Below are 26,906 nucleotides of genomic sequence, written 5' to 3'. Positions count from 1 at the left end.
GCCACAGGAGTCGCTGGTGCGCGATGAGACAAGGAGATCCCTACCGACCAATCCCTCCCTAACCCGGATGACGCTAGGCCAATTGTGCGTCGCCCCACGGACCTCCCGGTCGCGGCCGGTTACGACAGAGCCTGGGCGCGAACCTAGGGACTCTGATGGCACAGCTGGCGCTGCAGTACAGCGCCCTTAACCACTGCGCCACCCAACTATTTTTGACCTGCACTGCATAGCTTATGCATCACTTTAGCCTGCAATTACATTTCCGACCCTGTACATATGACTAATAAACTAAACTATAGAAGTACCCGCCCTGAGACCACCTACATAAAATACTTGGATGACACTTTTATTCTTGACACATCCAATTCTGGAAAGTTTGACCTCTGGTGTAAGAAGGACATCCTTGAACATCCAAATACCTCATCATCGACTTTAGGAAGGTTCCATCAGCTCCAGAGACCGGAGCATAAAACAGGTGGAGGAGTACTAACAGTACCTCGGCGCACTAAAAAACTTGGGAGCCAACAGTGGGCGAGTGTAGTAAAAAATGATCATTCCATACTGTATTTGCAGAAGCTAAGAAAGCTGAATGTGAATCAATCCGTTTTGCAGTCCTTTTTATAGATGTTTTATTGAGCTTGTCATCACATTTAGTATAGTTGTCTGGTTTGGCTCGCTCACATGGGCAAGTCAGAATAACATAAAGTTGTGCTGGTCAGTGAAAAGATTGTAGGGGGAAAAGATCTTGCAAGAGGGGAACAAAAATTGCTGTGGATCAAGTACACATCTACTGAATAATCAATATGTAATAGTACTTCATTAAGTGTGCAGTTCTCAGGTCTTCTTTACCTCTTAAAACCAAGAGAGCCACTAACAGTTTTTTACCGGTACCTGTATGGCTGTTACTGTACATCTGTTATATGTTTACTATAGTTTTGCAGCAACTGAAGTTCCTTCTGAGAAACATAAAGTGATTATATTTTTTCTGTCTCTGGATTCCTTGTAGCCTACGTTTTTCCTCAATTTGATGTTACATTTTACTTCTCATTCCTTTTGCTTTCTTCCCTCTGCACAGCAGCTCATTTCAAAGTATCTTATCTGATAGTTGTCTCCATGTGTCCTTAACTTTGAATTGAACCAAATACAGACTTCTATGTATGTAAAACAATTGTTGTTGTTTTTACATCATTGCCATGGAACATCATAATGGCCAATTATTGTATATTTCCGGTTAAGGTGAAGACAGATCAAATAAACTACAACCAGCTGAAGATGTGTTTTTCATGGCGACCTCAAGACGCCCGAGATTGTTATGTGGGTTGTTTTGTCCACTGTTCAGAATCACATACTGTGAAACTGTAATTTAAAAAATACTTATTTGGAATAAATCCTGACCATGATGGCATTAACTCCCAGTTATGCCCTTAAGCCTAGATAAAGCTAATACTCACAGCACTGAAATGATGAAACATCCCTTTCAGTAGGTATGTCAAGAGATAAACAATTTGATATGATGTGGGTACTAGTGGGCACTTTCCGTCCAGCATGCCACTGGGCCAGGTGATTGTATGTACATTTGAGATAAAAAAAACATTTTAGATTATGGAATATTAAATGTCCCTGATGTCTATTCCAGACATGGAAAACCTTTGGCATGCTGGCAACATGTTACAACCAAAACAAGTTGACTTTATTCTTCTCATGTTACATGGAGAATAGAGAAAAACTAAGCACTACAGTCAGGAGATTTTCAGAAAGATCCATCTGAGGGCTTCACTCTTCATCATGTCCTTTCTGTGACAAAGCAGATAAATAAAGGTTGAGAGAATGTACATCTGTGTATTCTGGAAACATCGTTATTAAATACTGGCCTTCATTACATTTAAATGTTAATGGAACAGTTAGGTCTCTATTAAATCTGTGTCGCTGAAGTATTACAGATTGAACAGTAGAAATGTAAAGGTAATTTCCGGTTGAATCGACATATGCAGCATTAGCCGTGAATGCAGTCTCCGCTAACACTGGAACATTGCCTTTAAATTAAATTTCAACCATGCAGTAATGCTGAAAGCTCTGAATAGAGCCCCAATTCTTAAAATAAAATGATATGATAAATCATTTGCAAAAACAGTTTGCTTGCCATTGCGCAATTAGTGACCTTTGAAATCAAGATATTCCTTTGAAATAATGTTTGTGAACTGTCACGTTCTGACCATAGTTCTTTTGGGTTTTCTTTGTTTTAGTGTTGGTCAGGACGTGAGCTGAGTGGGCATTCTATGTTGTGTGTCTAGTTTTCCCGTTTCTATGTTTGGCCTGATATGGTTCTCAATCAGAGGCAGGTGTTAGTCATTGTCTCTGATTGGGAACCATATTTAGCTAGCCTGGGTTTCTTCTGTCTTCGTGTGTCTGCACTAGACAGAACTGTTTCGTTTTTTTCACATTTGTTGTTTTGTATTTTGTAGTGTTCACGTTTATCGTCTTTATTAAACATGATGAACACTAACCATGCTGCGCTTTGGTCCTCTCCTTCGTCCACAGAAGAAAACCGTTACAGTGAACAATAATCTAATTCATATTTGACCCTGTCCTATACAGTTGTCATGTCTTTGGCATCATTAAAGTGAAGACTTATTTTATCAAATCAATTCTCTGTAATTATTATTACGTGATTCAACTAATCATGTAAATGTAATTAACTAGGAAGTCAGGGCACCAAGGAAAATCTTCAGATTACAAAGTTATAATTTTCCTAAAATAACTTTTCAGATATTTTAATATCTGACCAATTAGTCTTCTAATTAATGAATTATTCTTTACCTCACGTTAGTCTCATTCCAAACTCTGTAAATTGTAGGTTATCTGCATGAACCCAGCCTTCACTATGAATCATCCATACATCAATTGTCTTAATAATTGGGCTAAACCGGTATGGCGGCTTGGTAGACAAAGGGACTGAGAAGGGCGCGAAAGACAAAAGATACTACATAGTTGATAATCATATTGATAGAAATACTAATACTTTGCACATGAACACTCACTCATTCGGGAATATTTGCAATCAATATATATATTTAGGCTCACTGTGTCTTCGTGATCTCTGTTGGAATCGTCCGTCTTTATGTTGGAAAGTTCATCTGAACTTCTCTTTGTGTCCCTGGAGTCTTTCGTGAATGGATACTTCATAGTCCCATTCAGAAATGTTCTTATAGAATAGATGTTCCGGCGGTTGTCGGTCTTCGCATTCAGACGACATAAATTCTAGCTGCAGACTAGTAATTAGTATCGAAGATTTGCTCTTATTTTGTCAATATCGATAGTCTGAGTTTAACCATTTCCACCAGTGTAGCCAATGCGCCACATGGTTTGGTTAGGAATTCATTAACCGAGGAATGCATGGTCTCTACTCAAACCTTAGCCCTCTCGGTAATCGAGGTACGCTTGGTCTCAAGGGAATTTGGTTTTTTTATTCGGAAATGCAGAAAAGGCTGTCCCATGACGTCAGATCAATGTCTGTGCTCATGGGGCGGGCCAATGACTTAGTTAACTTTAAAGGGAATTGGATTCTCTGTCATTAAACAGCTTAAAATCACATTACAAAATGTCACAAATTGTTTCATCTTTACTCATTCATTTTATACAATAATTAGATGCAAATCTCATAACGGAGACTCTTGTATAAACAGAATTATGGTAATGTAGCTGTATTGTCTCTCGTGAGGTCACAAACATTAGACAAAATGGGCCGGTCGTAGCTGGATTCTCCACCGACCGTATACACATTCTCCAAACATGGATATTGTTCAGTTCTCAAGTTCTGTGAGGTAGAAGAAGTTCCTTTGTTCTACTATTCTACTCTCTCTATACCGCATGGCCGGGGGGGAAGAGAGTCTCCTCAGGAATTTACGACCTGAGATAACAGAGCCTGGGTGTAGTGGGAAGAGAGAGGTGGTGAGAGAGAGTTGGTGCTTGCTATATCCAAAGAGGGCCACGTCATGACACAGTATTCTTAAAAATATATACAATGTGAATAATAGTATGGCTGTTGGACATCAAATACTTACAAAGCGATTGAGGAAGAAGCTGTCATCATACATGACATGAGGGAATTTGCTAATTATAACCAATATCATTATTTTGATTAAAAGAACTGACCTGGGAGATGGCATCACAACTCTTGGACTCCTCATCCTTTCCTTTCTGTGACAGAGAAGACGGATGGATTATGAAAAAATTGTAATACTACTGTGTAATGAAAAACATTTTATACTGCATTATATATACTGTGTCCTTAAAATATATGATAGGAAACTTCAACAGGTATGTGTATTATGGTATGGAATACACTATGAACTTGATGCTGTCCCCATACAGATACTAAACATGTATCTGATTATCTTGTGTAATAGCCAACACCAAGAGCAATACGGTCCAATTAAAGAATTCAATGAACAATAAATACATTTTGCTCTTCAACTACAGTATGTATTACAGAAATGAGTTACAACTGTTAAAGCTGTTAGCGACATACATTCAAGAAGTAATCTAAAACAATTCTAGGTTTAGCCACAATTAAAGGTGAATTCTCTCAAAACATTATCAACTATGTTAGTCCTCACCTGAGGTATATCATTTGTCTATATTTTAAATACAAAGATTTTTCCCACTTTTTCATGGGTCGTAAATCCATGACGCCATTCTGACCATTAGCAGTTAATCAAAATTTCACTGGATCTTGTCAGTTTTAGAACACAATTGATGGCAGCAAATTAATAAACATGCATTGTTATTCATTGTAAATAAGCAAATATGGGCAAGTACCAGGGGAGGTCAGCATCAACAAATAAAGTTAGTAATTTCTGTATGAAACCGTTCTCATAATTATCCTTAAGGCATATATGTTGGAGTTAAGGATGTATTTGAAATGTGTCAGTACGAAATTGTATGAATTCTGACCATTACAGAGTAGGATGCCAAGTCTAAAAAAAAGGTTATCCAGTCAATCGTATTTCATGGCTTTTAGAAAGAGCTCACAGAAAGAGCTCACAGAAAGAGCTCACAGACAGCTGTCCCCCAGTGTTCATTATGAAGATGAGATGTTAGGGAAGCAATACAGACCAAATTTAAGTGAGTTCTGCTTCCATGTTCTACAATCTTGTAATGATAGGGGGGTGACTGAGACAGGAAATGTAACATCATAACCTTTTTAGGAAAACATGCAACTTACATGGGATCATCTTGAAACTTTCTCTGTACAGGTAACTTTCATCAAGGTTTTACGTGGTCTATAATTTAAGAGTATTTCCAAAATACTATATATAGATTTTCTGAAATGTTGGTACATTTGTTTTTATTGTTTTAAGAAATTATGAAAGAAACTAAAAACACAACAATCTAATTATGGCATGACAGACATGCATTTGTTTAAAACCTATCACTTTCAGGCAAACAATAATATGCATGTCAATCGATCATGGCTCAAAGTGGAGGAGAGATTGAATTCATAACTACTTGTATTTGTGAGAGGTATTGACTTGTTGAAAGCAGCGAGCTGTCTGTTTAAACGACTAGCACACAGCTCAGACACCCATGCATACCCCACAAGACATGCCACCAGAAGTCTCTTCACAGTCCCCAAGTCCAGAACAGACTGTGGTAGGTGCACAGTACTACATAGAGCCATGACTACATGGAACTCTATTCCACATTAAGTAACTGATGCAAGCGGTATAATCAGATTTTAATAAACAGATACAAATACACCTTATGGAACAGCGGGGACTGTGAAGCAACACAAATATAGGCAAAGACACATGCATACACACACACACACACATGATAACATACACAATATACACACATGTACACATTGATTTTGTGTTGTAGATATGTGGTAGTGGAGTAGTGGTTCTTGGTAAGTCTGCAAATTATCCTTTAGGACTCTTGAAAGAGTTACTTTACTGACCTTGGAGGCAGAATCAAGACACCTGGCTCTCATCTTATTGACCTGAGACTCAGCAATATCAGCCCTCTCTTCTGGCTCATCCAGTTCATGCTGAATCTTACAGAACTTGCCCAAATTGGCATTGGCTTGTTCCTCCTGTGAGAAATATTAAACATGATCTAGGTTTCTATTAAACAAAATTATTTGAGAATTACAGATGCATCAGTTGGATGATAGAAGGTTACTTACAGCCTCCTCTGCAGTCCTCTTGTAGGATTTGACCTTCAGCTGCAGTTTGTCCACCAGGTCCTGCAGGCAGCTCAGTTTCTTACGGTCTTCCTCAGTCTGCACACAAAAAATAAAGAGAAAAAATAGGGAAACATTATATGTATGTTACAATTGATTCTGAGCATTAATTGTGCCCTGTCAAATTAAAGTATATAATGAGCTCCCGGTGGGAGCTCCTTGATGCGTCTCTCATATTTACGGACTCCTTTCACAGAATCACTGCCCCTCCTTTACTCCATTTCCACTTCACTCTCTAGCTCCCTTACTTAGAAAGATATGATCAATGTTAAACACTATTTCCAAGTATGTTGTTACTACTCTTTTCAATATTGAAGCTAGAATAATGACTACAGTACCAGTCAGAAATTTGGACACACATACTCATTCAACGGTATTTCTTTGTTTTTACTATTTTCTAACTTCTAGAATAATAGTGAAGACATCAAAACTATGAAATAACACATGTAGTAACCAAAAAAGGGTTAAACAAACCTAAATATATTTTAGATTATTTTAAGTAGCCACCCTTGATGACAGCTTTGCACACTCTTGGCATTCTTTCAACCAGCTTCATGAGGAAACCTTTTCCAACAGTCTTGAAGAAGTTCACACATATGCTGAGCACTTGTTGGCTGGTTTTCCTTCACTCTGCGGTCCAACTCATCCCAAACCATCTCAATTGGGTTGAGGTCAGGTAAATGTGGAGGCCAGGTCTTCCGATGCAGCACTCCATCACTCTCCTTCTTGGTCAAATAACCCTTACACAGCCTGGAGGTGTGTGTTGGGTCATTGTCCTGTTGAAAAACAAATGATAGTCCCACTAAGCGCAAACCAGATGGCATGGTGAATCACTGCAGAATGCTTTGGTTGCCATGCTGGTTACGTGTGCCTTGAATTTTAAATAAATCACTGACAGTCTCCTCTGAACAGTTGAGGTTGAGATGTGTCGGTTACTTGAACTCTTTGTAGCATTTATTTGGGCTGCAATCTGAGGCTGGTAACTCTAATGAACTTATCCTATGCAGCAGAGGTAACTCTGGGTCTTTCTTTCCTGTGGCAGTCCTTATGAGAGCCAGTTTCATCATAGCGCGTGTTGGTTTTTGTGACGTCACTTGAAGAAACTTTCAAAGTTCTTGAAATGTTCTGCATTGACTGACATTCATGTCTTAAGGTAATGATGAACTGTCATTTCTCTTTGCCTATTTGAACTGTTCTTTCCATAATATGGACTTGGTGTTTTACCAAATATGGCTAACTGCTGTATACCACCCTACCTTGTCACAACACAACTGATTGGATCAAATGCATTAAGAAGTAAAGAACATCCACAAATTAACTTTTAACAAGGCACACCTGTTCATTTAAATGCATTGCAGGTGAAGCTGGTTGAGTGAATGCCAAGAGTGTGCAAAGCTGTCATCGAGGCAAAGGGTGGCTACTTGAAGAATCTCAAATATATTTTGATATGTTTAACACTTTTTTGGTTACTACACGATTTCATATGTGTTATTTCAATGTAGAAAATAGTAGAGAATAGTCCAAATAAAAAATAAAAGTCTTTTGACTGGTACTGTATAAAAAGTGACTTTGAATTAATAGATGAGAATGTAGCTTAGACACTTACTCTGGCCTCCAGCTTCTGGATCTGCTTCTTGCCACCCTTCATGGCGATTTGTTCAGCTGCAGGTCCTTGATGGTCTGCTCCATGTTCTTTTTCATGCGCTCCAGGTGAGCACTGGTGTCCTGCTCCTTCTTCAGCTCTTCTGCCATCATGGCAGCATCAGTAATGGCCTTCTTGGCCTTTTCCTCAGCATTTCTACACTCCTGCACAGCCTCATCCATTTCATTCTGAAGCTGGGATGTGTCGCCCTCTAGCTTCTTCTTCTGGCTCAGTAAGCTGGTGTTCTACGCATATATTTGAAATGTTGTTTGTATATTACCTCTACGTACCTCAAGTAGCAGATATTTAAGGAGAACCCTAATTGTTATCTATAGAGCTTGATTGTTTGTAGTCCTAAAAAATGGAAATGACTTACCTCTGGTTCGTTCATTCATTCCTATGGGTGAAATGGGGTGGCTGGTAGCCTAGTGGTTAGAGCATTGGGCCAGTAATCGAAAAGTTGGTGGATTGAATCCCTGAGCTGACAAAGTTAAAAGCTGTCGTTCTGTACCTGAACAAGGCAGTTAACCTACTGTTCCCCGGTAGGGCATCATTGTAAAAAAATAATTTGTTCTTAACTGCCTTGCCTAGTTAAATAAAGGTTAAATAAAACATGAATGGGGAGATATTGGGGTTTTGGGATAAACCCTGAAAATAAGGTCTGAGGTTTCAACAGGCTTAGGAGATCCTATACATTTTGTTCTATGAGATAATATTAGTCAGTTAACATGCCCTTTATGAATTATGAAGCCTTTTTGTGCTTTCTGTACTTGTTTTGATTACATAAATGCTTAAAAATTCACACAAAAGTTACGTTATCTGATGAAGAATATCTCATAGAACAAAAAAGTACAAAATCTCCTAAGCCTGTGTTTACTACAGACCTTATTTTTCCTGTTTATCTAAAAAAAAAAAAAAAAATACCATGGGCCTTGGCCAAAGAGACATGACTGAGTTAGTGCCTGCAAAAAAAGATGCCATTACTATTGCTCCTCTCTATTACTGTCTTACCTGTGAGTGTAGAAGTTGAACTCTCACTAACATCCAGCAGTTCCTGCTCAGCCAGTTTGCGGCCTCTCTCAGTCTGCTCCACCAGGGCTCTTAGCTCATCCAGTTCAGCCTGCATCAGGTTGTTACGTCTCTCCACAATGGCAATGTTCTCCTTCAGGTCATCACTGACACAAAGAGCATCATCCAGCTGCAGTTGAGAATCCTGTAGAGATAATAGATTTTACTATATTTATTGTATTGTTTCACAGTGTGGTTTGGCTTTTTCTGAATGCACAAGCAATGTTTTTAATTCAGTGGTGTGGAAGTAATACCTTCAGATGGGAATGGGGACCCTTTGGTTGCTCCTGGGCCTCAGATGCCTGCCTGTTGGCCTGGCTGAGCTGGATCTCCATCTCATTGAGATCTCCCTCCATCTTCTTCTTCAGCCTGAGAGCTTCATTCCTGCTGCGAGTCTCTGCCTCTAGGGATCTTTGCAGGGTATCCACAACTCTCTGCTGGTTCCTCTTATTCATCTCCATTTCCTCATCCTTCTCCACCAGCTTCCGTTCAATGTCAGCTTTCACCTGGCTGAACTCCAGCTGAGCTCTCAGGATTTTGCCCTCCTCATGATCCAGGGAGCCCTGTGAGAACATAGCCCCATATAAAATCTCATTATACAGTCCGTTGCTACCAGTAAATAGTGTCTGTTGCTAGAAGTAAATGTTTTCTGTTCTCACCTCAGCTTCCTCTAGAGCAGAGTGTTGCTCAGCCTTCTGCTGCTCCAGCTGGTTATGGACTTTCTCCAGTTCTTGGATGCGATTTCCTCCCTCACCAAGTTGCTCAGTCAGATCAGAAATTTCCTCTGTGGTTAAAAAAATACATGTACATGAGAATATTTTAGTGATAATTAATCTCTGTAATATATACATCTTTAATTGACATCAATAATGCTGATGCTGTGTTCTCGGTCTTCATGGTCTGCAGGTGATCCAGAAACTCCTCATGGGTGTTCTTGAGTTTGAAGAGCTCAGTGCTGAGAGATCTGGCCTCTTTCTGGGAGCTCTCCAGCTCAGTCTGAGACTCCTCAAACTTCTGCTTCCACTCATCCAGGACCTGAAAAACATACAGGTTTTACAAGTTGTTTGAATATATTATATATCATGTATTATAATGAAGGCTAATATGACTTGCGTATCCAATCATTTATTTAGCTGCTTCTTGTCCAGAGAGGCAGCAGCTGTATTGGATCTCTCCACATCCACCATGAGATCTTCAATCTCATTCTGGAGTCTGTGTTTAGTCTTCTCTAGGGATAAACATTTAGCATTTACAGCTTCCACAGCTTCCTCTGCATCCTGCAGACGCTGAGCCAGCTTTTTCCTAGATTGATATAGATAAGAAACACATTTCAGAACAGCTGACTCTTTTCTGTCTAAATGGTTGTTATAACAGGTCATCCATGTATTGTTCATCATGTACTTTTGTGTATTGCTCATTCAGCCAAGGTTCAATAGCCTGAAAAGTAAGAGAAAGTAATAAAACATCCTTACTTTGCGTCCTCAAGCTCCTCAGTCTTCTGGATGTCATCAGTTTCATACTTGGTTCTCCACTGAGCCACCTAAGCATTAGCCTTGGACATGCCACGCTGCAGCTCAGCCTTGGCCTCCTGCTCCTCCTCATACTGCTCCCTCAACAGCATTCTTGGCCTGGTAAGGACATTTTTAAAATTATGTTAATTATACCGGAGGATGAATGTAGTTAGATAAAGGACAATGCATTCTTTGTGTCAATACTTTGACTTCTTCCTCCAGTTGTCACTTGAGGTCTTCAATCTGCTGAACGTTGGACTGCTTACCTCTGGTCAGTTGAGAGATCAGAGAGTCCTTCTCCTCCAACTGTCTAGCAAGTTCATCTGTTTACATGCAATTCAAATTATGTTAAATTATATTACTTCATCTGGTTATTTATTGTGGCTGTTCATGTGAATGTCAGTATGTTTTGTTAATATACCATTCTCAGTTTGAAGCTTTGCTTTCTGCATGGTAAAATCATTGATGGATCGCTGTCCTTCCTCAGCTTTCGTCCTGTATTCACTCATCTGGTCCTCTAGAGTGCGGCACATTTTCTCCAAGTTTGTCTAAAAACAGATTTGTTTTTGAATGACAGAACAGCATCACTAGATTACATCTTTAAAGGCATGTATGGAATTACTTTGTTGATTTCTGGGTGATACCACATACATTTGCAGTATCTCAGTATCTCTACTTGCACATTCATCTTCTGCATATCTATCACTCCAGTGTTAAAATTGCTATATTGTAATTATTTTGCCACTATGGCCTATTTATTGCCTTACCTCCCTTATCTTTCCCAATTTTCACACACTGTATATATACTTTTTTCTACTGTATTATTGACTATATGTTTGTTTATTCCATGTGTAACTCTGTGTTGTTGTTTGTGTCGCACTGCTTTGCTTTATCTTGGCCAGGTCGCAGTTGTAAATGAGAACTTGTTCTCAACTGGCCTACCTGGTTAAATAAAGGTTAAATAAACATTGGAAGTCAGATGTTCTGGTAAGAAAAGAACAGTTGCAACAGAAAGATTCCTTTTTCAACAATGCTATTGACATACCTGCAAATCCTTCAGTTTTTTCTGAAGCTGGGCACTCATGGCCTGCTCATCCTGCTGCTGATTTGGCTTATCTCAAAGTCCTTCCTGATGAGTAAAGCACACATTTTAGCACTTTTTTGTAAAATAATTATTCGTTCGATTTTTTTTTTCAGGTTAAGATCTTCCTTCATTCTCTCCTCCATCTGCTGCTTGTCATTCTCCAGGTCCATTAGGCTCTCCTGGTTAAATCTCCCTCCAGCTTTCTCTTGGCTCTCTCAAGGTCCATTCTCACCTTCTCATTCTTCAGTGACCCTTCAATCTGATAAAATATGTCATTAGCAATTTTCGGGTTTGCCAATTTACTCTAGCCTATTTTTAGGATATAACACATCTTGTTGACATTTTTATGAATTCCTATTTGATACTCACATCATCAACTTGCTGTTCCAGTTTGGCTTTGGCTTTGGTCAGCGGGTTGACTTTGTCCTCCTCACTCTGCAGGTCATCCAGAGTTTGCTGATGAGCCTCCAGCACAGCAGTGTCATTACTCTTCCCTCCAAACTTTCCACCAAACCAATTAAGTTTAGTTTTAACAACACAAGAACAAAGAAAAGTGTTTACCTTGTTCTCTGTGGCATGCTTTTCCTTCTCCACTTTAGCCAGAGTGAGCGCCAGATCATCAATGTCCTTCTTGAGTTCTGAGCACTCATCCTCCAGCTTCCTCTTCTTAGAAGTTGACCATAAATAACTTGAATGTGGGATCCTCCAGATTTACAAAACGTGCCAGTCATGTGCCTCTGTAGGAAAATGGCACAAATTGACCACAGGGTGGCCCTGTAATGACCAATTGATTTACAACTTCAGACCCAGCATGTTAACCAAGAGTTACAAAATGTGGCAAGGTCTTTAAAAGCATGTACATAACACATGGCCAAAATGCTTTTAATTACTTATCAGTAGCCAGATTTGGATATATTATATGGTAGTAGCCAGATCTGAATCTGCAACATGGTGGCACTATACCAAGTACGCATTTGTATCCTTTTACTTGACCCAAGGGGTATGAGGTCTTGGATTTGTAAGTGTCACACTGTTAAATATCAAGATAGCTGTCAGGTCATCATGTGTACAATGTGGGGCATGTACTGGTGACATAGCTGGAAAGGGTGTTACCTCCTTCAAGACCTGTGCATATGACCCCTGTATGTATAGTGGAGCCCTTTTAACTCTTACAACTTCACACCTTTCACTTCGCTTCAGTTTTGAGGTCCTGTAGCTTCCAGAGCTGAACATACCATTGCCTGCCCTTCAATTAATTTCTAAGAGTCCCATTCCTAGCTGTCACATGTGTGTGTGTGTGCCTCATTTCACACAGAACATTAGGATTCTGTGTGAAAGGTTCACTTACACTTGAAGGGGTTACGGAGGTTATATGAGTTGTGCTTGATGTACTTGAACACATGGATTCACCTTAACCTACTCTCCTGTCATCCTTTGTCTCCATAGATTGACAGACTGCCAGGCCATCTCTACTGCTCCCACACAGGCTAAGACCATCTCTTCCCTCACCAAGGCACGTGGGTTCCCTGACAGGGGTGAAAGAAAGATATAGGTTAGTGATGCAGGAGTAGCCTTCACAAATCTTCCTCTAGCAACAGAATCAGCACTGACCAAGGTAAGTTCTCTGATCATAATGACATTATCTTTAACTCCTACCGGACAGTCAGCATGTAGTGTTCAATGTGCAGGTGCAAGTGCAGGAAAAATTAATGTGGATATTATTAACATTTACCAAATTAGTGAGTCTCATGGTCTGTATCTGTAAGATTGAGAGAATAGCATTGATTTTACAGGACCTCACTTCAATTACATTTTAGTGTAGATAATTTGTTGTGAACTCTGATAACTTACCAGAAGTGTCAGGAGAAGCCAGTACAGAGGTGGGTAATGGCACAGCTTGTTTTCTAACTTCCCCAAGTGGACAATGTGGGAAGTACAGGGAGAACATTCTGAGTTAGCAGCCCATGTGGTCATGTAACACTCCCTGTGGTTTCACCCTTGCTGTAGGACGTGTAACACAGATTAAATATTAGCTTGTTGTTTCTTAATGTATTAATCAATTTATTTAGTTTTTATTAAAAAGGTAAGTTTAACGTTATTATTAAACAAATTAATTGGTCAAGGAAACTTTTGCAGTTCACATTGTTATTGAATACAAGTTATTGAATACAAAAACTGTTTTTATTGAGAAGTTAGGGCTGGTCAAAAGCAGAGAAAGCCAGGATATTCAAACAAGAAACACAGCTCTTCACCCATGCACTACCAAGGTTTTCCAGCACACAGCTTTGACACTTGGTACATTAAAAAGTTCTAAGTACTTTTTAAAAACATATTTTATTTAACTTTATTTAACTAGGCAAGTCAGTTAACAGCAAATTCTTATTTACAATGACAGCCTACCCCGGCCAAACCCCCCGGACGACGCTGGGCCAATTGTGCGCCGCCCTATGGGATTCCAAATCACGGCTGGTTGTGATACAGCCTGGAATCAAACCAGCCTTGGCCCAGACGGCATCCCCAGCCGCGCCCTCAGAGCATGCGCAGACCAGCTGGCCGGTGTGTTTACGGACATATTCAATCAATCCCTATACCAGTCTGCTGTTCCCACATGCTTCAAGAGGGCCACCATTGTTCCTGTTCCCAAGAAAGCTAAGGTAACTGAGCTAAACGACTACCGCCCCGTAGCACTCACATCCGTCATCATGAAGTGCTTTGAGAGACTAGTCAAGGACCATATCACCTCCACCCTACCTGACACCCTAGACCCACTCCAATTTGCTTACCGCCCAAATAGGTCCACAGACGATGCAATCTCAACCACACTGCACACTGCCCTAACCCATCTGGACAAGAGGAATACCTATGTGAGAATGCTGTTCATCGACTACAGCTCGGCATTCAACACCATAGTACCCTCCAAGCTCGTCATCAAGCTCGAGACCCTGGGTCTCGACCCCGCCCTGTGCAACTGGGTACTGGACTTCCTGACGGGCCGCCCCCAGGTTGTGAGGGTAGGCAACAACATCTCCTCCCCGCTGATCCTCAACACTGGGGCCCCACAAGGGTGCGTTCTGAGCCCTCTCCTGTACTCCCTGTTCACCCACGACTGCGTGGCCACGCACGCCTCCAACTCAATCATCAAGTTTGCGGACGACACAACAGTGGTAGGCTTGATTACCAACAACGACGAGACGGCCTACAGGGAGGAGGTGAGGGCCCTCGGAGTGTGGTGTCAGGAAAATAACCTCACACTCAACGTCAACAAAACTAAGGAGATGATTGTGGACTTCAGGAAACAGCAGAGGGAACACCCCCCTATCCACATCGATGGAACAGTAGTGGAGAGGGTAGCAAGTTTTAAGTTCCTCGGCATACACATCACAGACAAACTGAATTGGTCCACTCACACAGACAGCATCGTGAAGAAGGCGCAGCAGCGCCTCTTCAACCTCAGGAGGCTGAAGAAATTCGGCTTGTCACCAAAAGCACTCACAAACTTCTACAGATGCACAATCGAGAGCATCCTGGCGGGCTGTATCACCGCCTGGTATGGCAACTGCACTGCCCTCAACCGTAAGGCTCTCCAGAGGGTAGTGAGGTCTGCACAACGCATCACCAGGGGCAAACTACCTGCCCTCCAGGACACCTACACCACCCGATGTCACAGGAAGGCCATAAAGATCATCAGGGACATCAACCACCCGAGCCACTGCCTGTTCACCCCGCTATCATCCAGAAGGCGAGGTCAGTACAGGTGCATCAAAGCTGGGACCGAGAGACTGAAAAACAGCTTCTATCTCAAGGCCATCAGACTGTTAAACAGCCACCACTAACACTGAGTGGCTGCTGCCAACACACTGACACTGACACTGACTCAACTCCAGCCAGTTTAATAATGGGAATTGATGGGAAATGATGTAAATATATCACTAGCCACTTTAAACAATGCTACCTTATATAATGTTACTTACCCTACATTATTCATCTCATATGCATACGTATATACTGTACTCTATATCATCGACTGTATCCTTATGTAATACATGTATCACTAGCCACTTTAAACTATGCCACTTTGTTTACATACTCATCTCATTTGTACATACTGTACTCGATACCATCTACTGTATCTTGCCTATGCTGCTCTGTACCTTCACTCATTCATATATCCTTATGTACATATTCTTTATCCCCTTACACTGTGCACAAGACAGTAGTTTTGGAATTGTTAGTTAGATTACTTGTTATTACTGCATTGTCGGAACTAGAAGCACAAGCATTTCGCTACACTCGCATTAACATCTGCTAACCATGTGTATGTGACAAATAAAATTTGATTTGATTTGATTTGGTCTGTAGTGACGCCTCTAGCACTGCCTTAGACCGCTGCGCCACTCTGGAGCCTGACTGATGCAGTTGATCATTACTAGACAGCCATACCCATAACACGATGCAGCCACCCAAAAAACATATATAATATTAATATTGCATTCAGACCGCAAGGACAGCTCACCTGGGAGGTCTTTATAACTCCTAGAATTCGCCAGCCGTGAGTAACCATTGCGAATTAATAAGATGCCCTGTTCAATGCAATTGTTTGATCAAGCATATTATGGAAGTGCAAATGTGCTTATAATTGGAATGTTTGATAAACTTGGGAATGGAATTCAAAACACAGCAGTGTGAAAACAATTAGGAAGTTTGAGTTTGGGAAACACTGAGATCCTATGCACAATGTAATCTAATCAAATGTCTAATAGTAGGCCTAACGTGGAAATGCAATGCATCAATGGAACGCAACTAAGGGATCTAAAGATACTGGGTGTTTAAATTTAAATAAAGGGAACTAAAGGAGGTCTAAGGGGGCATTGCATTTAACAATCAAATCAACAACTATGTCATTGTAAGATGAGTGAATTAAAAGTGAATGACGGCTGAAGAAGACCCCACTGGAGAGGGCAGAGGAGCATTTAAATTCACACTATGCAGCATGGAGAGGCAAACTTGGAGAATGTACAAGCAAAATTAATGAAATAAAAGTTATTGTTGATGGAGGAAATGTTGAAACTGTGAATGAGGGTTTTGAAGCATTTCATGTTGTTCTCAATGACTTTAAGAATGCTCATGAATCTGTGCTAGAGCTGGTCACAGAAGAAGAAAAGGAACAGGAGAGCATGAACTATTATCAACCAAGAATGAGGACTTGTGAACATTTCCTGAAAGAATTGGAAATATGGAAAAATGTTGAAGTGGAGACACAAACGCTCATTGAACCACATGACAGCATTTCCAATGAGTCAACAATATAAAGTCAAACACAGTATTCATCATCCTCAGTGTCCTCTGCATGCATAAAAGCTGAGGCAGAGAGTGCAGCACTACTAGGTAGATATATTAGAGAAACCATATATGAGAATCCATAATAATAATATGTGATGTGCATAGGCAGTATATCATTTGGAAAATAAAATGGTATGTACAGTAGTAGGTGCTGTATACAACATTAGGATGATGCTATGTCAAGAATACATGTATGTGTACATAGAGTAAACAACAGTATATAAACAGTATATGAGGTGAACAGCATTAAGTGACTCTATATACATGGGGCATTAGTTTCAAGGTGCAGGGCTGAGTACCGGGCAGGTAGCCATTTGGCAGATTTTCAATGCACAAAAAAAGGCACTTGTGGTTTTGTACACAGTCATGATATGTGGTATAGAAATGTAAATGGGAAGCTATATCTCTGCAGATGATCTGTTTATCTGGTCAAGATCACTGATACAGGTACCCTCCACCCTCTGGTGGCATAGATAACTTGTTATTAAGTCTCCAGAGAAACCTAGATTATGCAGGACAAACATATTTTCACAATTTTAGTTATATCAGCAAAATATCATCAGTTATAGCACGTTTTTGAGCTCATTCAGTAGTTTTTACCTGATCAAGTACAGGTCCTGTTGAAAAATAAAAGTACCATTTACAGTGCCTTTGGAAAGTATTCAGACCCCTTGACTTTTTCCACATTTTGTTACATTTTGCCTTATTCTAAAATGGATGAGATTTTGTTTAAATCCTCAGCAATCTACACACAATAACCCATAATGACATTAGAAAACAGGTTTTTAGACATTTTTTAAATGTATTAAAAATATAAAACAGAAATACCTTATTTACATAAGTATTCAGACCCTTTGCTATGTCATGTCTTTACTATCATTAACTGAAGACTTTTAGTTTTTATCAAAGATTCTCTGTAATTAGCATTTCGCGATTAAACTGATTAATCATGTAACTGTAATTAACTAGGAAGTCGGGGCACGAAAGAAAATATTCAGATTACAAAGTTATAATTTTCCTAATATAACTTTTCAGATATTTTCATATCTGATCAATAGACTTCTGATTAAAGAATTCTTCTTTACCTCATGTTAGTCGCATTCCAAACGTTGTAAATTGTTGGTTATCTGTACGAACCCAGTCTTCACTATTTTATTTATTATTTTATTTTACCTTTATTTAACCAGGTAGGCAAGTTGAAAACAAGTTCTCATTTACAATTGTGACCTGGCCAAGATAAAGCAAAGCAGTTCGACAGATACAACGACACAGAGTTACACATGGAGTAAAACAAACATACAGTCAATAATACAGTATAAACAAGTCTATATACAATGTGAGCAAATGAGGTGAGAAGGGAGGTAAAGGCAAAAAAGGCCATGGTGGCAAAGTAAATACAATATAGCAAGTAAAACACTGGAATGGTAGTTTTGCAATGGAAGAATGTGCAAAGTAGAAATAAAAATAATGGGGTGCAAAGGAGCAAAATAAATAAATAAATTAAATACAGTTGGGAAAGAGGTAGTTGTTTGGGCTAAATTATAGGTGGGCTATGTACAGGTGCAGTAATCTGTGAGCTGCTCTGACAGTTGGTGCTTAAAGCTAGTAAGGGAGATAAGTGTTTCCAGTTTCAGAGATTTTTGTAGTTCGTTCCAGTCATTGGTAGCAGAGAACTGGAAGGAGAGGCGGCCAAAGAAATAATTGGTTTTGGGGGTGACTAGAGAGATATACCTGCTGGAGCGTGTGCTACAGGTGGGAGATGCTATGGTGACCAGCGAGCTGAGATAAGGGGGGACTTTACCTAGCAGGGTCTTGTAGATGACATGGAGCCAGTGGGTTTGGCGACGAGTATGAAGCGAGGGCCAGCCAACGAGAGCGTACAGGTCGCAATGGTGGGTAGTATATGGGGCTTTGGTGACAAAACGGATTGCACTGTGATAGACTGCATCCAATTTGTTGAGTAGGGTGTTGGAGGCTATTTTGTAAATGACATCGCCAAAGTCGAGGATTGGTAGGATGGTCAGTTTTACAAGGGTATGTTTGGCAGCATGAGTGAAGGATGCTTTGTTGCGAAATAGGAAGCCAATTCTAGATTTAACTTTGGATTGGAGATGTTTGATATGGGTCTGGAAGGAGAGTTTACAGTCTAACCAGACACCTAAGTATTTGTAGTTGTCCACGTATTCTAAGTCAGAGCCGTCCAGAGTAGTGATGTTGGACAGGCGGGTAGGTGCAGGCAGCGATCGGTTGAAGAGCATGCATTTAGTTTTACTTGTATTTAAGAGCAATTGGAGGCCACGGAAAGAGAGTTGTATGGCATTGAAGCTTGCCTGGAGGGTTGTTAACACAGTGTCCAAAGAAGGGCCGGAAGTATACAGAATGGTGTCGTCTGCGTAGAGGTGGATCAGAGACTCACCAGCAGCAAGAGCGACCTCATTGATGTATACAGAGAAGAGAGTCGGTCCAAGAATTGAACCCTGTGGCACCCCCATAGAGACTGCCAGAGGTCCGGACAGCAGACCCTCCGATTTGACACACTGAACTCTATCAGAGAAGTAGTTGGTGAACCAGGCGAGGCAATCATTTGAGAAACCAAGGCTGTCGAGTCTGCCGATGAGGATGTGGGGATTGACAGAGTCGAAAGCCTTGGCCAGATCAATGAATACGGCTGCACAGTAATGTTTCTTATCGGTGGCGGTTAAGATATCGTTTAGGACCTTGAGCGTGGCTGAGGTGCACCCATGACCAGCTCTGAAACCAGATTGCATAGCAGAGAAGGTATGGTGAGATTCGAAATGGTCGGTAATCTGTTTGTTGACTTGGCTTTCGAAGACCTTAGAAAGGCATGGTAGGATAGATATAGGTCTGTAGCAGTTTGGGTCAAGAGTGTCCCCCCCTTTGAAGAGGGGGATGACCGCAGCTGCTTTCCAATCTTTGGGAATCTCAGACGACACGAAAGAGAGGTTAAACAGGCTAGTAATTGGGGTGGCAACAATTTCGGCAGATAATTTTAGAAAGAAAGGGTCCAGATTGTCTAGCCCGGCTGATTTGTAGGGGTCCAGATTTTGCCGCTCTTTCAGAACATCAGCTGAATGGATTTGGGAGAAGGAGAAATGGGGAAGGCTTTTGCGAGTTGCTGTTGGGGGTGCAGTGCTGTTGACCGGGGTAGGAGTAGCCAGGTGTAAAGCATGGCCAGCTGTAGAAAAATGCTTATTGAAATTCTCAATTATGGTGGATTTATCAGTGGTGACAGTGTTTCCTATCTTCAGTGCAGTGTGCAGCTGGGAGGAGGTGTTCTTATTCTCCATGGACTTTACAGTGTCCCAGAACTTTTTTGAGTTAGTGTTGCAGGAAGCAAATTTCTGCTTGAAAAAGCTAGCCTTGGCTTTTCTAACTGCCTGTGTATAATGGTTTCTAGCTTCCCTGAACAGCTGCATATCACGGGGGCTGTTCGATGCTAATGCAGAACGCCATAGGATGTTTTTGTGTTGGTTAAGGGCAGTCAGGTCTGGGGAGAACCAAGGGCTATATCGGTTCTAAATTTCTTGAATGGGGCATGTTTATTTAAGATGGTTAGGAAGTGTGTCGTCGTGGTCTCTGTTGAAAAGTTTGTTTCTGTTGGAGAGTTTGTCCGCCCTCTCTGTCGTGGTTAGAATGGACAGTTAAGAGTGACATTCATTCATGTCATTATGGATAGATACATGTTTCGGCGGTTGTCGGTCTTCGCGTTTAATGATACTGAATTCCTAGCTGCTGACTAGTGATTAATATCAAAGACTTGTTCTTATTCTGTCGGTATCGATAGTCTAAGAGTAACCTCTCTGGGCCAAAAGCCAGTGAAAATGCAGAACGCCAAATTCAAATAAATTACTATAAAAATCTAACTTTCATGAAATCACACATGCAAGATAGCAAATTAAAGCTACTCTTGTTGTCAATCCAGCCAACATGTCAGATTTGAAAAAGGCTTTTCGGCGAAAGCAAACGATGCTATTATCTGAGGATAGCACCCCAGTAAACAAAGAGAGAGAAGCATATTTCAACCCTGCTGGCGCGAAACAAAACGCAGAAATAAAAATATAATTCATGCCTTTGACGAGCTTCTTTTGTTGGCACTCCAATATGTCCCATAAACATCACAAATGGTCCTTTTGTTCGATTAATTCCGTCGATATATATCCAAAATGTCCATTTATTTGGCGCGTTTGATCCGGAAAAACACCGGTTCCAACTTGCGCAATGTGACTACAAAATATCTCAAACGTTACTTGTAAACTTTGCCAAAACATTTCAAACTACTTTTGTAATACAACTTTAGGTATTTTTTTACGTAAATAATCGATAACATTGAAGACGGGATGATCTGTGTTCAATACAGGAGGAAAACAATCTGTAGATAGCTTTCTGGTCACGCGCCTCTATCTAACAGTACACTTCAAGTTACCCTCGTTCTGAACAGTGCTTCTTCTTCATTACACAAAGGAAAAACCTCAACCAACTTCTAAAGACTGTTGACATCCAGTGGAAGCGGTAGGAACTGCAAGAAGGTCCCTTAGAAATCTGGATTCCCAATGAAAACCCATTGAAAAGAGAGTGACCTCAAAAATTAAAATCTGAATGGTTTGTCCTCGGGGTTTAGCCTGCTAAATAAGTTCTGTTATACTCACAGACATGATTCAAACAGTTTTAGAAACTTCAGAGTGTTTTCTATCCAACTCTACTAATAATATGCATATCTTAACCTCATGGGGATGAGTAGCAGGCAGTTGAATTCTGGCATGCTTTTCATCCAAAATTCCGAATGCTGCCTCCTATCCTAGAGAAGTTAACCATGTGGGATGGTTAAAAGATTCAGGAGTCTGGTCTCAAACCTTGGCCCTCTCGTTATCGAGGTAATATGGTCTGCAACCTTTGTCCTCTCGTAATTGAGAGCAACATGGTCTGTTGAGAAATTCTCAAAGTGGGGGTTTTATTCGGGAGAGCAGAAAAAGCTTTCTCATGACGCCAGGTCCTAACTGTGCTCATGGGCGGTCCTCTGATTTAGTTAAACTCAAAAGGGAATTGGAGTTTCCTTCATTAAACAGTCCAAAATCACATTACACAATTTTACAAACAGTATCCTCCTCACTCATTCATCTTATACAACAATTAGATGTAAACCTCATATCTGAGGCTATTATATAAACAGCGTTATGGTAATGTGGCCGTATTGTCTCCCATGAGTTTCACGAAATTATACCAAACAGACCAGTTCGTAGGTGTATTCTTCACCAATCTTTTATACCTTCTCCGGAACATAAATGTTGTTCGGACCTCAAGTTCTGTGAGGTGGAAGAAATTCCTTTGTTCTCTATGAAAATTCCCTCTGTCTCTATACTGTGGCCAGGAATTTACGACCTCTCTCTGACCACAGCAGCCTGGGTGTAGGAGACAGGGAGAGGGGGATGGGGCTTGCTGTACCCAAAGAGGGCAACGTCATGACAGCTATGAGACTCAAAGTTGAGCGCAGGTGCATCCTGTGATCCTTGAGATGTTTCTACAACTTGATTGGAGTCCACCTGTGGTAAATTCAATTAAATGGATATGATTTGTAAAGGCAAATACCTGTCTATATAAGGTCCCACACGTTGACAGTGCATGTCAGAGCAAAAACCAAGCCACGAGGTTGAAGGAATTGTCCATAGAGCTCAGAGACAGGAATGTGTCGCGGCACAGATCTGGGGAAGGTTACCAAAACATTTCTGCAGCATTGTTGTTCCCCAAAGACACAGTAACCAGCAAGAGTCTTCCTAGTGCTGGCCACCCGGCCAAACGTAGCAATCGGGGGAGAAGGGCCTTGGTCAGGGAGGTGACCAAGAACCCGATGGTCACTTTGACAGAGCTCTAGAGTTCCTCTGTGGGGAGGGGATGACCTTCAAGAAGGACAACCATCTCTGCAGCACTCCACCAATCAGGCCTTAATGGTGGAGTGTCCAGACGGAAGCCACTCCTCAGTAAAAACCACATGAAAGACCGCTTAGAGTTTGCCAAAAGGCACCTAAAGACTCTCAGACCATGAGAAACAAGATTCTCTGGTCTGATGAAACCAAGATTCAACTCTTTGGTCTGAATGCGAAGCGTCACATCTGGAGGAAACCTGGCACCATCCCTACGGTGAAGCATGGTGGTGACAGCGTCATGCTGTGGGGGTCTTTTTTAGCAGCAGGGACTGGGAGACTAGTTAGGATCTAGGCAAAGATTAACAGAGCAAAGTACAGAGAGATCCTTAATGAAAACCTGCTCCAGAGTGCTCAAGACCTCAGACTGCGGGCGAAGGTTCACCTTCCAGAAAGACAACGACCCTAAGCACACAGCCAAGACAACGTAGGAGTGTGTCTCTGAATGTCCTTGAGTGGCCCAGCCAGAGCCCAGACTTGAACCCGATCGAACATCTCTGGAGAGACCTGAAAATAGCTGTGCAGCAACACTCCCCATACAACCTGACAGAACATGAGAGACATGACAGAACATGAGAGAATCTGCAGAGAAGAATGGGAGAAACTCCCCAAATGCAGGTGTGCCAATCTTGTAGCATCATACCAAAGACGATTTGAGGCTGTAATTGCTGCCAAAGGTGCTTTAACAAAGTACTGAGTAAAGGGTTTGAATACTTATGTAGATGTGATATTTCAGCTTTAAAAATTGTATACATTTGCCGATTTTTACATTTTTTTAACCTGTTTTTGCTTTGTCATTATGGGGAATTGTGTGCAGATTTATGAGGAGAAAAAACAATTTCATCAATTTCAGAATAAGGCTGTACTGTAACAATATATGGAACAAGTCAAAGGGTCTAAATACGTGCATTCGGAAAGTATTCAGACCCCTTGACTTGTTCCATATATATACAGTGCCTTGCGAAAGTATTCAGACCCCTTGACTTGTTCCATATATATACAGTGCCTTGCGAAAGTATTCGGCCCCCTTGAACTTTGCGACCTTTTGCCACATTTCAGGCTTCAAACATAAAGATATAAAACTGTATTTTTTTGTGAAGAATCAACAACAAGTGGGACACAATCATGAAGTGGAACGACATTTATTGGATATTTCAAACTTTTTTAACAAATCAAAAACTGAAAAATTGGGCGTGCAAAATTATTCAGCCCCCTTAAGTTAATACTTTGTAGCGCCACCTTTTGCTGCGATTACAGCTGTAAGTCGCTTGGGGTATGTCTCTATCAGTTTTGCACATCGAGAGACTGACATTTTTTCCCATTCCTCCTTGCAAAACAGCTTGAGCTCAGTGAGGTTGGATGGAGAGCATTTGTGAACAGCAGTTTTCAGTTCTTTCCACAGATTCTCGATTGGATTCAGGTCTGGACTTTGACTTGGCCATTCTAACACCTGGATATGTTTATTTTTGAACCATTCCATTGTAGATTTTGCTTTATGTTTTGGATCATTGTCTTGTTGGAAGACAAATCTCCGTCCCAGTCTCAGGTCTTTTGCAGACTCCATCAGGTTTTCTTCCAGAATGGTCCTGTATTTGGCTCCATCCATCTTCCCATCAATTTTAACCATCTTCCCTGTCCCTGCTGAAGAAAAGCAGGCCCAAACCATGATGCTGACACCACCATGTTTGACAGTGGGGATGGTGTGTTCAGCTGTGTTGCTTTCACGCCAAACATAACGTTTTGCATTGTTGCCAAAAAGTTAAATTTTGGTTTCATCTGACCAGAGCACCTTCTTCCACATGTTTGGTGTGTCTCCCAGGTGGCTTGTGGCAAACTTTAAACAACACTTTTTATGGATATCTTTAAGAAATGGCTTTCTTCTTGCCACTCTTCCATAAAGGCCAGATTTGTGCAATATACGACTGATTGCTGTCCTATGGACAGAGTCTCCCACCTCAGCTGTAGATCTCTGCAGTTCATCCAGAGTGATCATGGGCCTCTTGGCTGCATCTCTGATCAGTCTTCTCCTTGTATGAGCTGAAAGTTTAGAGGGACGGCCAGGTCTTGGTAGATTTGCAGTGGTCTGATACTCCTTCCATTTCAATATTATCGCTTGCACAGTGCTCCTTGGGATGTTTAAAGCTTGGGAAATCTTTTTGTATCCAAATCCGGCTTTAAACTTCTTCACAACAGTATCTCGGACCTGCCTGGTGTGTTCCTTGTTCTTCATGATGCTCTCTGCGCTTTTAACGGACCTCTGAGACTATCACAGTGCAGGTGCATTTATACGGAGACTTGATTACACACAGGTGGATGGTATTTATCATCATTAGTCATTTAGGTCAACATTGGATCATTCAGAGATCCTCACTGAACTTCTGGAGAGAGTTTGCTGCACTGAAAGTAAAGGGGCTGAATAATTTTGCACGCCCAATTTTTCAGTTTTTGATTTGTTAAAAAAGTTTGAAATATCCAATAAATGTCGTTCCACTTCATGATTGTGTCCCACTTGTTGTTGATTCTTCACAAAAAAATACAGTTTTACATCTTTATGTTTGAAGCCTGAAATGTGGCAAAAGGTCACAAAGTTCAAGGGGGCCGAATACTTTCGCAAGGCACTGTATATATATATATATATACATATATATTGATATATTGATATATCGTTAAACCATCAATACGCAATGAAATCATGCCCTCTTCATAACTGTCTTGGTGTGCTTGGACCATGTTTGTTCACATCACCAAGAAACTTGAAGATCTCAACCTACTCCACTACAGCTCCGTCAATGAGAATGGGGGCATGCTCGGTCCTCCTTTTTCTGTAGTCCACAATCATCTCCTTTGTCTTGATCATGTTGAGGGAGAGGTTGTTGTCCTGGCACCAGACAGCCAGGTCTCTGACCTCCCATTGTTGTCGGTGATCAGGCCTACCACTGTTGTGTCATAGGCAAACTTAATGATGGTGTTGGAGTTGTGCCTGGCCATGCGAGTGAACAGGGAGTACAGGAGGGGACTGAGCACGCACCCCTGAGGGGCCCCTGTTTTGAGGATCATCATGGCGGATGTGTTGTCACCTACCCTTACCACCTGGGGGCTGTCCTTCAGGAAGTCCAGGATATGCTATCGTAAATACAGCATCTTATGCATTCTAAATAACCACCCATTCGGAAAAGGAAAATGCAAGAAATATATTTACTCTGAGCTGCGCTTCGATAGATTGGTCGAAGAGGGAAGGCTGGGTTGCCCAGCAGAGATCTCCCTTGTCCTTTGAAGAATATTTCTGGGCGGATATGTTGTAGTGTGTGGTAGAGTGGATACATTGTAGTAAGTACCCTGTCGTTCTGAAGAGATTGTCCGTTTCTTTCCTAGAACATGCACGTTTACAGTTGCTGCTGATAACTCGACATCTAGGATGTATCACTTCTTTAGTAAATAAGAGTTCAAAGTTCATACCAAGTTGCCATACTGTAAGCTCATGCTATATTCTGGCTGGTGTAGTCAAATTCATCCTTCCAGCGTGGCGATCGTCACCTCCATGTTGAAATTCGCCCTTCTAAACGTATGGACATCAGTCCTCACGTCATCGGGAATACAATGTTAATTTCATTAGGTTGTTGTCGTTCAACCATTCGCAACCAGAACTCACGCTGAGTTTTTACATTTTTTTTTACCCTGTTTTCTCCCCAATTTCATGGTATCCAATTGTTTAGTAGCTTGTCTCATCGCTACAACTCCTGTACGGGCTCGGGAGAGACGAAGGTTGAAAGTCATGCGTCCTCCGATGCACAACCCAACCAACTGCTTCTTAACACAGCGCGCATCCAACCCAGAAGCCAGCCGCACCAATGAGGAAACACCATGCACCTGGCAACCTTGGTTAGCGAACACTGCGCCCGGCCCGCCACAGGAGTTGCTGGATAGACAAGGATATCCCTACCGGCCAACTCCTCCCTAACCCGGGCGGCGCTAGGCAAATTGTGCGAGCCTGGCCGCGAACCCAGGGTCTCTGGTGGCACAGCTGGCGCTGCAGTACAGCGCCCTTAACCACTGCCCCACCCGGGAGGCCATACTCTCT

The 26,906-nt window shown here is 41.3% G+C and overlaps 1 pseudogene; it reads right to left on the bottom strand.

Moving 5' to 3' along the window:
* Positions 1 to 1,654: 1,654 nt before the first annotated feature.
* LOC139366822 (myosin-6-like) lies at positions 1,655 to 16,113 on the bottom strand (annotated as a pseudogene).
* Between the last annotated feature and the right edge of the window lie 10,793 nt (positions 16,114 to 26,906).

The sequence above is a fragment of the Oncorhynchus clarkii genome, chromosome 15, assembly GCF_045791955.1.
Source record: "Oncorhynchus clarkii lewisi isolate Uvic-CL-2024 chromosome 15, UVic_Ocla_1.0, whole genome shotgun sequence".
NCBI lineage: Eukaryota > Metazoa > Chordata > Actinopteri > Salmoniformes > Salmonidae > Oncorhynchus > Oncorhynchus clarkii.
The sequence above is the reverse complement of the archived record's forward strand: the minus strand, read 5'-3'. Positions and strand labels throughout refer to the sequence as shown.